This window comes from Ostrea edulis, chromosome 4 (genome assembly GCF_947568905.1).
Source record: "Ostrea edulis chromosome 4, xbOstEdul1.1, whole genome shotgun sequence".
In the NCBI taxonomy this organism is placed as follows: Eukaryota; Metazoa; Mollusca; class Bivalvia; order Ostreida; family Ostreidae; genus Ostrea; species Ostrea edulis.
The window spans coordinates 14,848,985-14,865,001 of record NC_079167.1 but is presented as its reverse complement, the minus strand read 5'-3'; the positions used below and the strand labels follow the sequence as shown (position 1 = coordinate 14,865,001).

At 34.0% G+C, this 16,017-nt stretch overlaps 1 protein-coding gene across 3 annotated transcripts in view; it reads left to right on the top strand.

The window, feature by feature from the left end:
* The first annotated feature begins 760 nt into the window (after positions 1-760).
* LOC125670736 (uncharacterized) overlaps positions 761-16,017 on the top strand; it is a 35,475-nt gene continuing 20,218 nt past the window's right edge. For 2 of the 3 annotated variants that reach the window (XM_056162030.1, XM_056162029.1), the window contains exons 1-3: positions 780-953; positions 11,747-12,065; positions 14,905-14,971. The gene's annotated coding sequence lies outside the window, so the exon portion shown is untranslated. Of the gene's footprint in view, positions 954-11,746; positions 12,066-14,904; positions 14,972-16,017 lie in introns of all 3 variants that reach the window. The other variant, XR_008802247.1, reaches the window with a different exon arrangement.

The following is a 16,017-nucleotide window of genomic DNA, read 5'->3' as shown; positions in this document are numbered from 1 at the left end:
GCAACAATTTAATTAAAGATCTCTTCAAATAATTAATGATATCGTCAATTCTGAATTATTGCGCGCATTAAAAAAATTGATGATAGCATTAATTCTTCAAATGAATTAATGATATCAACAATTGAATTGATGCGCGCTATTGATGCGCGCTATTGAAGAGAGCAATAATTGATATAATGCGTGCATTAAATCAATTGATGAGAGCAATAATTAATTGATGCGCGCATTAATTCATTTGATGAGAGCAATAATGGATTTAATGCGCGCATTAATTCAATTATTGCTCTCTTCAATTGAATTAATGATATCTTTAATTCATTTGAAGAGAGCAATAATTCTTTTAGAGAGAGCAACTAAATAATTAAAGATATCTTCAATTCAACATATCCACAATTGAATTAATGATCTCTTTAATTGAATTGTTGCTCTCTTTAAAAGAATTGATGCGCGCATTAATTCCTTATACAAAAGCATTGTAAATAATTAAAGATATCTTCAATTGAATTAAAGAGATCATCAAATTATTTATACCGAGCTCTAAATCAATTATTGCGAGCAATATTTCTACGAAATTAATTGAAGAGAGCAATAATTGAATTAATGCGCGCATCAAATCTATTATTGCTCTCATTAATTCAATTGATTTAATGCGCGCATTAATTCAATTAAAGAGAGCAATACTAATTGAATTGATTATATCTTCAAATAATATGTTAATTTGGGGCTCCATATGCGAGCGACAAAGGGTGACGTCATACCAATCATACTATTTCAAAATGAAAGTAGGACTTCATCAGGTAGTATGTCTTATACATTTCTGCTCCTGCGTCTGTTTCCATGCAGCCGATTGGGACTACTACGCCATTCTACAGGTGAAAAGGTCAGCAACTAACGGTGTGATAAGGAGAGCGTTCAGAAACCTGTCCATCAGACTTCATCCAGACAAAAACAGGGTATATATATAGACTACGTTGTGCAACATGTCTTAATATTGTCAGTACTTTTCCCACCATGCAATAGAGACCGGCGAACGAGTAAGGATTTGATCTTTTGTTGAGGTTTCTAGTTTCACAGAACGAAAGTTCACCAAATACTAAGGAATGAAAGTTTCTATAAATACTCAATTTATACAATTCAAAGTACTATATATACTTTGTGACATTTTACATGTCATATATGTCCAAATTTACATTACAGCGAATTAGGTTGTGTTTTCAATTGCCTGCTGGATTGATCAATAGACTTTACAATTTGGTCAGCAAAGTATCACATTTGGTCTGAATTTAGGTCATAAAGTTACTCAGGTATGACAAAGAATTGACTACTTTTTTTTCTCTCAGTGTGAGTGACAACCCCGGTCGTCCAGTTTTACTGATTATTTCAGGAAAAGAATTTCTCTCATTGTATAGGTCAATAATTTCTTTGTTTGTTTCTTCAGAAATTTCCTTTCCATTTCTAAAATATCCCCCAATCTCATTTTTTTCATGGTTATAAGCGCTGAATAGGTGTTGTAAAATTAATTCCCTAAGAAAGACTCTGCTAGGTAGATATGCACTAACGAATGGTTTAGCTAGAATAACAGGAATTCTATTGGTCAGAAACATGTAACAATTAACAGAAGAGTATTCTGGAAGTTTTCTTTGTGTGATATATGAATGGATTGATCTCAAATATAGATTGATAAACAGATATGAATTAGGTACATGTGGACACTTTGTGAGATGTCTATGAAAATTTCTAAAGTGAAATTGATGAGAGTTTAGTAAAGTTTAATTTAATCAATAATCAAAAAATTGTATATGAGAGAGAGAGAAAGAGAATGCACCCTTTTTTCTTTACTTAAAGTAATCAAATTTAAAGTATTTTTGAAAGAGAAATATAATCAAATTTGATTTTATTCCAGATTTATTGATTTAGAAACACTAGAAATAATGTTTCAAATATGAGAGAGAGAGAGAGAGAGTGCACCTTTTGTTTTTTGACTTAAAGCTGACATGAATTAATAAATACGTACACCTTTCTCATCTTATCCGCCATATTTCTTTCAGGTAGCCTAATTTACTCTACCCGTATATACCCCAAATGTGATTGTCACACCTGAGTGATTTTTCTAGGTGGACTCGACCAGTGCACATCTCCGATAGTAATATATAGGGAATGAGAAACATATAAAATAACATTTTAAAACATTATGCTTTGCTCAAAATTACAAAATATTGATTGTATACTAATGCAACATTCTAGAAGTTTAGATAAGTTAGACAAAAATGCAAAAAAAAAAAAAAAAAAAAAAGAAGCTTTTCTTGCATACTTGTAAGTGCATGCAAGTATTTGCGTTTTCTAATAAAATAAATGCGGATAAATCATTTGTCAATTACATACTGATAGAATGGAATAGGCAAAGAGCATAAAATATATTATTTATATCAATTCTTGCAAAATAAAGGTGCATGCCATATGCATAATATGCAATGCACAAGGTATAATCGCCAAAAAAAGTATCAAATACGGGCGTCTATTCAACAGGTATCGGAGATGTGCACTTACCGAAAATATTAGATTCTCTTTATTCTGATAAATCCACGAAACAAAATGATAAACTCCATTTGTATCTCGTTAGAACTTTACAACACGTTCTCATTCCATTATACAGACTGCGACACACTTCACCCGTGCCAAACAGTGTGTCTTCAATCAGGGGAGATGTCAGAGTCGAAAATTTTTCCTGTATTGAATGCTTGTCTGGTCGAGGTTTTGCAGTTTATAGAAATGGGGAATCTAATATCTGGTTGGATATATTGCGTGCACAATTCAAAATTTCTCGATGATCATATACAAACTTGGATATACAAATAAGGGAATAATGATCGAAAATATACATCTGTGTGCAAATGCGTGTATTACATTTGCAATCCATAATAAACAGTTCATTACACAAAGACACATATGAAAGGAAATTTATAAACGAAAATATAGTTTTGTTGTCTCTTTTGGAACCACATAATTATTTACGGTCTCTGTGTGTCCATATTCATTGAGAGAGAGAGAGAGAGAGAGAGAGAGAGAGAGAGAGAGACCTACTTTGATTTATAATATATCATTTCACAGAAGGAAATAAAATTGATCACTTATATAAATGTAAGCTTTCAAGCATTAAAAATGTCCACCTATTTAAAAATTTGTGATTGACAATATATTGGAAACTTACAGGAGTTGATGCTTATAATTGAATTCATTACAAATTTTAAAAAAAAAATTAGTTTGAACTGTGCATGTAGAAAATACTGACTTTGTATGTTAGAATAACGGGAAAAAAGTAAATTGTCAAAAAAAGTGGGGAAAGCAGACCAGCCTTCCTGCCCACCCCAACCCCCTGTTTTCGTGCCTGAAACAACATATCAATTCGTGTTGAAAGAAAGGTGCATATCTACATATCATTAAATTCCAAAGGAGCTCGAATTTATGTGTTCCCCTATTACTTATTTTGTATGCAAGATTCGTTCCCAAATTTAGAATCATGCTTTCAGTCAGAGCAGAAATGAATTCATGTTGAAGTATATCTAGTTTGAATGCAAATGTTGGGTTCCTTCTTTTAATTTCATCAGACTCATTAGAAACCCCTCTCCCAAACTATGCAGCTTTGTTTTTATTGATATCTAAATCGGTATAAATGAATCCGGATATAAATTATATAACGTTTTTTCGTGATCATATAGATATTGATACTGATAATGAAAAAAGAAAATGTTTATACTCTTGCCTTCTGCATATCCTACTAATGCATTACAGTATATTGACATTGTATCATATCAAATAAAAGCTCAACACGAATTTTACTGATTTATGCATACTAACATCTTATCGAATACATTTGAATTTGAAATTTCTATGTACAGCGGTATGGCCATTGCGCCAGATCTACGAAATGAAAATATTTATGAATAAATTACACTCAAGCCTCAAAGTAATCATTATGGCATGTTACAGAAACGTTAAAACAAACAAATGCTATAGTCCTGTAATGCATGCATGCGATTTTTCTGAATACATGTATTTATGTATTCATGAATGAAGTTCCTACGCTTGAAAATATCTTGGTCTTTATGCATTTTGTTTTGTGATTTTGGTTTACCATTCCTTACACTGTGTAAATGAAGGAAAACTTGGTAAAGGGTGAAATTCTACATGCACCATACAATTAGTATACATACATGTGTTGCAAAACAAAATGTACATGTAACTAGTTCTAATTGTAACGGGGACCGTTACAGATGTTCCCCAAACCTCCCCTAATTAAAAAGTGATGTCCTTGTGAATCTATAGGAAAAAATCATTTTATTTTAGCCTTTAATTACATGTAGTACGTTCAATATGGTCATTTCAGTACCAAGAAATGAAAGAAAGCGTTGCACGTGCATACACGCGCATGCGTGTATGATTCCGAATTTTTGTTGATGTCGTTCAACAGGCATTTGTATCATATACCCACAGTATGAATTTCATAACGTTTCCACCAAATATAAGGAAGTTATAGCGATTTTAAAATCGTCCAATCAGAAATCAGCACACGTGCATGCACGTGCTGAGCAGTAATTCTAACCACAGCAATTTGTAAGGAGTACCAAGATACATCTAAACCCCTAATATGAATAGAATTTGATGAAAAACAAAAACGTTATCGGCCTTTAAAAATTGAACATTTAAAAAACGTTGCACGCGCATGCGCGTGTGCGTTGGCATTTTTTGTTACACCAACATATAGATACACATATTGTCTACATATGCTGTGAATATCATCTCATTCGCTTCATAAATAAGATAGTTACAAACGTTTTAGCATTATCCAATCAAAATGAAGCGCACGTGCATGCGCGTGCAAATTAGTAATTTTGACCATGTAAATCAGTTAAGGGTCTCAATATCTACCTATGATATGAATTTCAAGCCATTTCAATGAACAACAAAAAAGTTAGACTGATTCCAAAGTTAGCGTACAAATTTTGTAATGCGCGTGCACGCGCATGAGTGCGCGTGCTGGCAAAATAACTATTATTTTTCATATGTACAAATGATATACTATCATCCTATTTAGGTTTTATATCGCTTCCTTCAATATTCTGATTTTCCATTTTTTGTACCAAAATTGCAATGCACGTGCGCGCGCGTGCATGCACGTGCAAACAAAATGACTATCACTATGCACATCTACAAACCCTATACTATCATCCTGGAAAGTTTCATATCGATCCCTTTTGTAGTTTCTGAGAACACTACCGGACAAAAAAGTACCGGAGAAAAAGAATAATAATAATAATAATAATAATAATAATAAGAAGAAACAGAGTAAAAACAATATGTTCCCAAACTTTGTTTGGGGAACATAATAACCAGACATGTATCGTCATTTTTCATTGGGGGGGGGGGGGGGGGGGGGGGGGGGGGGGGGGTACAACAGGGGAAAAAATGGAAAATTGGATTCTTCAAAATTTCTTGCCATTCAAAATAATAATTAAAAAAGATGAACGCAAACAGCAATAAAATAAAACAATTCACCCAAACAAACCAAGATGTTTTGTCCGATGTTCAAAGTCCTAATGTGGGGTGAAGGGTTAAAGAGTCTTTTACTTTGACTACCTCAATAATTTCCCCCTACACTTCATTTTCTTCAGTCGTTGGGGGGTCGGATGGGGTGGTTAGAGTCCTCTACTATGAGTGCCTCATATCTTCATTTTCTTAATTGGTGGTGGTGTGTGTCTTCTACTATTATATCAGAACTTTCAAGCTGGGGTAAGTGGGGGAGGGGTTGTCACTCAATGTATCTTTTATTTGCATTACAAACGAACAAAAAATGGATATTGTTATTAAAGGTGGGTGACAGACACTCTTGTCCTCTCCCCTTGATGTTTGATAACGACGCATAATATGGTAAACTCGATTATTACATTTTGCATTAGTACAATTTGCGTCGAGTTCGACGCAGAATGTAATAACTCAAAATGGCATAGATATATAAGATCTATTGAGCGCCAAATTAGCATAAAATGAAGTAATTGAAAATAACATTATTTAAAAATATGTTTAATTTTTAATTAATGCGTGCTTTAATTAAATGAATCAAATAAATCTGTATTATCAATTAATGAGAGCAATATTGAGTTACTAGTGCTGTTCTCTTTTTATTGAATTAACGATATCATTTGTCTTAATAAGAGCACGATTATTACAAGATCATCGGTTCTCTCTCTCTCTCTCTCTCTCTCTCTCGTCGTTATCTCTCTCTCTCTCTCTCTCTCTCTCTCTCTCTCTCTCTCTCTCTCTCTCTCTCATCCCATACACTCGTACAGTGTTGTATATGCAAATTTATGTACCTAAATGATTTCCTGATTTATAAATCTGCAATACTCTGACCAGTAAATCATATGGTATAAAGATTCATGCACAATACAGGGTAAATATTATACTCTGATACTTCCCCTGATTGAAGATAGCTGATCGACACGGGCTAAGTGTGTCGCAGTCTGTACAATGGACAATGTTGTTTACTGTTGGAATGCAAATGGAGTTTATCATTTTGTTTCATGGATTATGCAAATAAAGGGAGTTTTACTACTACTTAGAGTATTTTCGACAAGTGTACACGTACATCTGCGGTCCTTTACAGATATTACGAGTAGGCCCAGGTAAATAGTCGTCCGCATTCGATGCGTTTTCATGGCGAGCATACATGCCATTTTTATAAGTACAGTAGTCTTTTACTTGAAGTAATTGTGAATGGTATAGATTGTATACTCTTTGCTTATTCCATTTTATCAATAGATAAAAGATGAAATATTTCTCCGCATTTTTGTATAGTTTTGACATATTTACTGCAAATGTACGCACGTCCACGTAAAGTAAAGGCATTCTATATATATTTATCCAAATATATATATTTAGAATGATTTACTACTGTATGATATGTTTATTATAATTTTGAGCACTGCGTGGTGTTCCAAAACGTGATTTCATTTCTTGATGTCCTCTAAATTAGTATCGGAGATGTACGTGTTACCTGTCGAAGCTACCCGCACAGGTAAATCGAAGACACTGATGTGAAGTGAAGCGTAGCAAAGCTCGTCCCCTTATATACCATGCGAACCCCGATACATATAACAATAGAAATTTCAACTAATATGGCGGATTAGCATAGAAATATGGCGGACATATAGAATTATGCTATATTTATTACTTCATGTCAGCTTTAAACATGTTAAAGTAATCAAATGTATATTTGAGAGAGAAGTATAAAATTTGATTTTATTGGTATTCACTTTAAAAATAAAACTAGAGAAATAGCTGCAAAAGACACTGAAATTAACTCAGATTTACCTGTAAAAGCAATCTATGCTTGAGTAACTTTGTGACCTAAATTCAGACCAAATGTGATTCTTGGCTGACCAAATTGTAAAGTCTATTGATCAATCCAGCAGGCAATTGAAAACTCAACCGTTCTTTAGTAATTCATTGTAAATCATTCAAAATTTTCCCATACAAAGTCTATAACCTTTTTATTTTATACTTTCGATTTTATTTAGAAACTAACAATAATTTTATTTTTAACATTTTCTTTATTGTTTTAACTGAGTAAAATATGAAAAACACGAAAAAATTGAAAATTAATGGCATAGTAACGGCTTGTGTATTGATTGTGACGTAATGTTTGCAGGCCGGAATGTTTCCGGGCATATATCGTGTGATATATGCCCGCAAACTTTTAAAGAAAAAAGAAGAAATGAAATTGAAAGTATATAATAAAAAGATTTATTCACCCAAGAAAAATCATGTCCCCTGAGGGCAACACCTAAGGGGAATATAATTTTTCTTGGGTGAATAAATCTTTATATCTCCCAAACATTCATGCAATAAATTGCTTATTATACTGAAAAAAAGCAAGACTATGAAAATGCATTATGCAGTCCACTCATCCACATGTAGATGATACATTGTATGTAGCTGTAATCGCCCTAATGGTAACAACGTGCCGTCAACATGTTAGAAGGTACATTTTACAAATAACGAAATACAGTGATATGATAACCAGTTTTTAGCTCAAGTGAGCTATCTTGATCACCTGTTGTCCGTCGTCTGTCTGTCCGTCTGTAAACATTTTACATTATCAACTTCTTCCCCATAACCATGCACTGGGCCAATTTCAACTAAACTTAGCAAAAAGCATCCATGGGTGAAGGGCTTTCCAGTTTGTTCAAATGAAGGGTCATGCCCCCTTCAAAGGGGAGATAATCACAAAGATAGGGTGGGGTCATTTAAAAATCTTCTCAAGAACCACTGAGTCAAAAGAGCTGAAATTTATATGAAAGCTTCCTAACATAGTGCACATTCAAGTTTGTTAAAACCATGACCTCCATGGGTAGGTTGGGGCCACAATAGAGGATCAAAGTTTTACATACAAATATATAGAGAAAATCTTAAAAAATCTTCTAAATTCTCAAGAACCATTGAGCTGGAGAAGTTTACATTTACATGAAAGCTTCCTGACATAGTTCAGATTCAAATTGGCAAAAATCATGACCCTTGGGTGTAGGTTGGGGCCACAATAGGGATCAAAGTTTTTTACATGCGAATATAGGGAAAATCTTTAGATATGGGCCAAGGTGACACAGGTGAGCGATGTGGCCCATGAGCATCTTGTTGTATTTCCATTCTCCTTGGATGCTGATTTACTTGCTTGTTTTTGCATCAACAAATATCAGGCGATTTAACTGTATATCAGAGACATGCAAATTTTGTGTTTTATGAACTATGAAAGTACAATTATTCAAACTTGATGGTGACGTCACAATAAACTACATCTACCTTGACATGAAATTTATGGAAAATGCACGAAGCTGCAGAAGGGGTGAAATATGATGGGGAGACATGATGTTTGAGAGGGAGATATGAAGTTTTATCATCCCTGGCACGTGACTGTCTAGACCAATTAGATTACGTGTTGCATAGAATTCTAATACTGAGGTATAATAATATGGTATGGTGTAAGTGCGTAGTTTTTCATCTGTCAGCACCTTGTGGGTCTGACATTATAAAACAGTACTTGTACAAGACTAGCATATCATCTCAAGGTCATAGATCAAAGTCAAAACAGCACGTTCTCTTGGATTATTCAACCATCCTAGATGGATTGTGTTATTAATTACTATATGATGCAGTGTTTCTAGATGGATTGTGTTAATTACTATATGGTGCAGTGTTTCTAGATGGATTGTGTTAATTACTATATGATGCAGTGTTTCTAGATGGAATGTGTTAATTACTATATGATGCAGTGTTCCTAGATGGATTGTGTTAATTACTATATGATGCAGTGTTTCTAGATGGATTGTGTTAATTACTATATGGTGCAGTGTTTCTAGATGGATTGTGTTAATTACTATATGATGCAGTGTTTCTAGATGGATTGTGTTAATTACTATATGGTGCAGTGTTTCTAGATGGATTGTGTTAATTACTATATGGTGCAGTGTTTCTAGATGGATTGTGTTAATTACTAGATGGATTGTGTTAATTACTATATGGTGCAGTGTTTGTAGATGGATTGTGTTAATTACTATATGGTGCAGTGTTTCTAGATGGATTGTGTTAATTACTATATGGTGCAGTGTTTGTAGATGGATTGTGTTAATTACTATATGGTGCAGTGTTTCTAGATGGATTGTGTTAATTACTATATGATGCAGTGTTTCTAGATGGATTGTGTTAATTACTATATGATGCAGTGTTTCTAGATGGATTGTGTTAATTACTATATGGTGCAGTGTTTCTAGATGGACTAGTGTTAATTACTATATGATGCAGTGTTTCTAGATGGATTGTGTTAATTACTATATGGTGCAGTGTTTCTAGATGGGTTGTGTTAATTACTATATGGTGCAGTGTTTCTAAATGGATTGTGTTAATTACTATATGGTGCAGTGTTTCTAGATGGATTGTGTTAATTACTATATGGTGCAGTGTTTATAGATGGATTGTGTTAATTACTATATGGTGCAGTGTTTCTAGATGGACTAGTGTTAATTACTATATGGTGCAGTGTTTCTAGATGGACTAGTGTTAATTACTATATGGTGCAGTGTTTCTAGATGGATTGTGTTAATTACTATATGGTGCAGTGTTTCTAGATGGATTGTGTTAATTACTATATGGTGCAGTGTTTCTAGATGGATTGTGTTAATTACTATATGATGCAGTGTTTCTAGATGGATTGTGTTAATTACTATATGGTGCAGTGTTTGTAGATGGATTGTGTTAATTACTATATGGTGCAGTGTTTCTAGATGGATTGTGTTAATTACTATATGATGCAGTGTTTCTAGATGGATTGTGTTAATTACTATATGGTGCAGTGTTTCTAGATGGATTGTGTTAATTACTATATGATGCAGTGTTTCTAGATGGATTGTGTTAATTACTATATGGTGCAGTGTTTCTAGATGGATTGTGTTAATTACTATATGATGCAGTGTTTCTAGATGGGTTGTGTTAATTACTATATGGTGCAGTGTTTCTAAATGGATTGTGTTAATTACTATATGGTGCAGTGTTTCTAGATGGATTGTGTTAATTACTATATGGTGCAGTGTTTCTAGATGGATTGTGTTAATTACTATATGGTGCAGTGTTTCTAGATGGATTGTGTTAATTACTATATGATGCAGTGTTTCTAGATGGATTGTGTTAATTACTATATGGTGCAGTGTTTCTAGATGGACTAGTGTTAATTACTATATGGTGCAGTGTTTCTAGATGGACTAGTGTTAATTACTATATGGTGCAGTGTTTCTAGATGGATTGTGTTAATTACTATATGGTGCAGTGTTTCTAGATGGATTGTGTTAATTACTATATGGTGCAGTGTTTGTAGATGGATTGTGTTAATTACTATATGGTGCAGTGTTTCTAGATGGATTGTACTAGCTATATGGTGCAGTGTTTCTGTGTGTCTCTGTTTATCCATCCCTGATCAGCACCTCGTGAGAAGGATAAAAAGAGTACTAAAAAGACTAGGATAATCAGTTCTGGTACACATGCTCCCCATATATAGTGAGAAGAAGATGCCTGCATGATATCTCTGATATGTCATAATTTCATGGGTAATCGTGAAAGAAAAACAGTACTAAGGTTAGGATAATCAAACTTGATTTACATGTTTACGATGGTGTTCTGGTGCCAAGTATATTTTGAAAAGTAGTAGTGGTACTTCTGAAGTGCTACTTTATTAGCCCAACAATGTTGAAAAAAGCCATCTTAGCACTATTATTCTATTGATACTTTCCAATATTAGAGAAGTATTGAAAGAACACGTACTGTCAGAGCCATAGTTTGAACAAGTGGTTTATTTGGATGTTTATCTTTAATTTTATTACTACTGCATTTCTGAATATATTGGATGGATGAATTTGGGCAAGTGTTGCTCTTGATTTGTCCTGCTATAATATTAACAAAATAAGCTGTGTAGGTGGTTAGAAAGAGGTTTTTTTTAAAGGAAAACCCCAAGAAAAAGGGATGAAATAGTAACTGTGTTTATATGGTGTAGCAAAGATTAGGTATGATCTGAGTTTGCAGGGAGAACCTGGATTTCTCTTCCTGTTGTGGTCAGACTAAGGTTATAAACTGTATTACCTGACAAGTCATAAATTGTTGCTCTGGTTGAATGCATTAAACAATTATATTTTATTTCATTTAATTTCAGTGTGATCCTCAAGCAAATGACAAAATGACATTATTGAATGTTGCTTGTGACACTCTAAAAAACGAAAAAAGCCGTCAGAATTACAACAGCAAATATCCAAAAGCTGGGATCATTATGGAGCCGTATGACTGGGAAATCCCGGAGTGCTCTGGAAACCAATTGAAAGCAGAATTCAGTACATATATACACATATTCATAGGCAATACTAGAAAACAAATGCATGCTGGGCTCAAAAAATGTATTGCATTGACAAGGAATATTGCTGCACTGGTACTACAATGGATTCTGGCAATTGTGAAAAGAAGTGAATCTATGAATGGTATATATATTCTTAATACATGCACTATTGGTATTATATAAATCTCAAGACATTTATTTTCTAAAAACAGAAAACTATTGATGTGTGTATACCGGTAGTAAAAGCAGATAGCTAGCCCAGTCTTGTTTTTATACCTGCACTTAAATTTCTAAAGAAAGTTAAGGTGTACGGTAAATGAATTCATGCAGCATGAATTCATGCTTAATGCAAAATGATTTTTATTCCCCACCGAGAGGAAAATAATGAAAATTGTATTGGATATAACTAAGTTTGTTTATAAAGAGCTGTTGTTGCTGGCTTGGAGGTTCACTATAACCTTGTTTTAATGTTTGTTGTTATCCCGGTCCATCCGTCTATCTGTCACACTTTCTCCTTCCTCAAATACCTTAGATTTTTTTATTAAGCAGTAGCTTTTCATCTTAGGAATATGATTGGTGCTGTCCTGTAGATTTGTTATTAGGTTTTTTAATTTCATTTTCATCCAGGAGGCCAATTGGTGTTTTTCAACAAAAACCAGGATCCCAGAATTTCTCTTACATTTTATGCAGTCAGCCTATTAATCATCTTTGAATTATGATTGGTCCTGGTGTCCTGTAGATGTGCAATAAGATGTTTGAATTTTCATCCAGGAGGCCAACTGGGGGCTGAAAAAAGATGTTATTCTATGAGAGGCTCATGGGCCACAATACTCATTTGAGTTATCCTAGCTTGGCTCGTTTGTTCCTTGGAGGAAGATTTTTATGCCCCCTTCAAAGAAGAGGAGCATATTGCTTTTCACCTGTGGGTTGGTTGGTAGACCACATGTTGTCTGCTCAATATCTCGAGAATCGTCACTTGATCATAATATATCATAATTATGTGGGTTTGTTATGAGTAGAAGAGGACCCCTAATGATTTTCATGTCAAAAGGTCAAGGGTCAATCTACTCTGAACATAGATAGATAATGTTTGCTTAATATCTTGAGAACCCTTTCCTTGACAGACATCAAACTTGGTACACTGGTAAGTCATAAGGAGTAGATGAACCCTATTGATTTTGAGGTCACATGGTTAAAGGTCAAACTGGACATAGGAAGATATTGTCCACTCAATATCTTGAGAACGCTTTGCTTGACTTGACAGACAAAACTGAATTTGAATCTAAAAACATGAGGATTCCTCAAAATTGATATGACTAACATGGCCTCAGTGTTCTGGAGAAGAAATTTTTTTAATGATTTTCCTTCTATGTTCATGTATTAAGAGAAATTTCATCCTTGATTTTAGCCTCAACCTAATACCAGAGTCCATGGGGGAAAAACCTAATTCAAAACATTTGCATATTGATATGATTTAGTGTGGCCCTGCTACTAGTGAAAATAATTTTCAAAGGTTACATATATTCCAATGTAAAACTTTGATATCCCAAGAGTCCCCATCCTACCCCCTGGCCATGATTTGTAGGAAATTGAATCTGCAGTACCTGGGGATGCTTGCATAATAATGATGATAAATCATGGCACTAGCTCAGTCTTGAGACAAGTTTTATCTAAAATTTCCTAATATATTCAATGCCATGTATAAATTTGATCCCCTACTGTGGCCCCTCTTACACCCCCCTCCCTCCTTGAATTATTTGAAATCTGCACTAACTGAGAACGGTTGCAAAATGATATAACTTCTCATGGCTCTGCTGGTCTTGAGAAAAAGACTTAAAGATTTTCCCCTCTAAATTCACATGCAAAACGCCCCCAACCCAACTCCCTTCCTTTGATGATTTGAACAAACTTGACTTTTCAGTGAAAGGGGACAGCTGAAGGACAAGTCAAATGACTTTACAAAGAACTTAAACGATGTTCTTTTACACAATTTTCACAGGGAGGGGGGGGGGGGGGGTTGTCATTCACCACATCAGTTCAATCTGTCAGTTTTTTATGCCCCCTTCTAAGAAGAGGGGCATATTGCTTTGCACCTGTCGGTCGGTATGTGGGTTGGTTGGTACACCACATGTTGTCCGCTCAATATCTTGAGAACCATTCACTTCATCGTAATGATATTTCATATGTTGGTTGGTTATGAGTAGAAGAGGATCCCTATTGTTTTTCAGGTCAAAAGGTCAATCTACTCTTGACATAGGAAGACATTCTCCGCTCAATATCTTGAGAACCCTTTGCTTGACAGACATCAGACTTGATACACTGGCACATCCCAAGGAGAAGATGACCCCATTTGATTTTGAGGTCACATGGTCAAAGGTCAAATTGGACATATGAAGATACTGACCACTCAATGTCTAGAGAGCCCTTTGCTTGACAGACATCAAACTTGGTACACTGGTGCATCTTCAAGAGAAGATGATCTCTCTTGACTTTGAGGTCACATGGTCAAAGGGCAAGGGTCAAACTGGACATATTAATATATTGTCTCCTATATTTTAAGAATTGTTTGCTTGATTGACACCAAACTTGGTACACTGGTACAGCATAAGGAGTAGATGACCCCTATTGATTTTTAGGTCACATGGTCAATCTACTGACATAAATTCTTTAATTCATACATGTACTGGTAATGAATTTATTGTGTAAAATTCAAACATAAGAGGCACTTAGGCCACATGTTCACCCAAGCACTTTATGTTCAATTTCATACATGCATATTTATGTAAATTATAGAATAAGTACATGTATCGTGGCTTCTTTGCTAGTTAACCAGGTAAAATGGAGATTGCATTTACAGGTGTTTATGTGTGGGTATAACTGTCTTATGACATCATCAAGTTTTAAAATGAAAGTTTTTGCAGAATTCACTGTATGTGTACTTTTTAAAAAAAAATTATTTGTTTTTGTTAATTTTTTCTCAGCTGATGAAAATACCAAAAATTTTGTTTATGGGATACTCGTAGCAGCAACAGCATCTTTTGTATGCACGTAAGTAAATATTAGAAAACCATATAGCGCTGAGCAGTATGTGTGAGTTGTATGTTAACAACTTTTCCCATTAAAAACATTAACTGTGTCCTGAAGTCGGAAAGATTGTCTTCCCCATTAAAAACATTAACTGTGTCCTGAACTCAGAAAGATTGTATTTCAAGGATTTAAAGGGGCATCAACATTTGAGTTGAAATTTTTTTCAAATTTTATTTTTCCATTTTTATTGTTTACAATGCTTAGATGAAGTATTTTTAATTGTTAACCAAAATTTGAATATTAGTTGTTGAGTTACAAGTGAGATACAGTGCTCACAATTCTTTGTTATGTAAACAAGGCTCTGCCATGTTTTTGTTTACATATAGAGTGCTCAAAAGAAAATATGTTTAAACCAAAGTGAGATGTGTCAAATACTAGAAACTGTTTTATTATGTTCAGAATTAACATGTAATTTGAAGATCTGCTTTAAACGAAACTTTTACTAGTATATTCAACCTATGTAAACAAACACGGGGCACAAGCCTTGTTTATACATAACAAAGAATTGTGACCTCTGTATCTCCCATGTTCCTCGACAACTGACATTCAAATTTTTGTTGACCATTATAAATACCTTATTGAAGCATTCAAAACATTAAAATTGCAAAATAAGATTTGAAAGTTTTTATCTCAAATCATGTCCATACCCCTTTAAACATCCTGTCAAAACAAATGTATGCCAACTGTAAAAAATATTATCATCATGAAAAACTCCACCAACTGTTAATGGCTTACGTTAATACCTGTATGATCAATGTAAATTTACCCATAAATCAGAGAAAAGAGCAATATTAAGTTTTAATGTGAGTCATAATTACACTCCTAAATGTTAGATGGCACTTTTTACAAAAACTGCTTGTTAAAATATAAAGAATTAATTTGCAAACATGTAAAATTATGTTTGAAGTAGATTATAATTTGATTAAGTGGTAGTTATATACACATATTAGGTGGACATTCCAAATCACAATGCAAAACTAAACACATTCTATATGTTATTCCTTGGA